General features: G+C 34.7%; 1 protein-coding gene across 1 annotated transcript in view; it reads left to right on the top strand.

Moving 5' to 3' along the window:
• The window catches only part of LOC114054279 (acyl-protein thioesterase 1), a 42,318-nt gene that overhangs the window by 26,603 nt on the left and 15,037 nt on the right, over positions 1-678 (top strand). The window lies entirely within an intron of this gene.

The raw sequence follows: 678 nt of genomic DNA, 5'->3' as shown, positions 1-678 counted from the left end.
GCACACTGGAAGCAGATCCCTATCTTAACAAAGAGTTTAATAGTCAACTGATTGGCTGGAAACATGAGCAAATAGCGCAAAAAAAAAAAAAAAAAAAGTCAGACCATAGAATCTTACTTTGGTGACAAAGAAGATCAAAACATACAACCAAAAGAAGACAGCAAAGTCAAAGCTCCTACTTCCAAAGCCTCCAAGAAAAATACGAATCAGTCCCAGGCCATGGAAGAGCTCAAAAAAGGATTTTGAAAAGCAAGTAAGAGAAGTAGAGGAAAAACTGGGAAGAAAAATGAGAGTGATGCAAGAAAATCACACAACACAAGTCATCAGCCTGCTAAAGGAGACCCAAAAAAAATACTGAATAAAATAATATCTTAAAAAATAGCCTAACCCAAATGGCAAAAGAGGTCCAGAAAGCCAAGGAGGAGAAGAATTCCTTAAGAAGCAGAATTGGCCAGATGGAAAAGTAAGTCCAAAAGCTCACTGAAGAAAATAATTCCTTAAAAATTAGAACGGAGCAAATGGAAGCTAATGATTTTATGAGAAATGAAGAAACTATAAAATAAAACCAAAACAATGAAAAAATAGAAGACAATATGATCTATCTTATTGGAAAAAAGAACTGACCCGGAAAGTAGATCCAGGAGAGATAATTTAAAAATTATTGGACTATCTGAAAGC

The sequence above is a fragment of the Vombatus ursinus genome, unplaced genomic scaffold, assembly GCF_900497805.2.
Source record: "Vombatus ursinus unplaced genomic scaffold, bare-nosed wombat genome assembly UNPS02014812.1, whole genome shotgun sequence".
NCBI lineage: Eukaryota > Metazoa > Chordata > Mammalia > Diprotodontia > Vombatidae > Vombatus > Vombatus ursinus.
The sequence above is the reverse complement of the archived record's forward strand: the minus strand, read 5'-3'. Positions and strand labels throughout refer to the sequence as shown.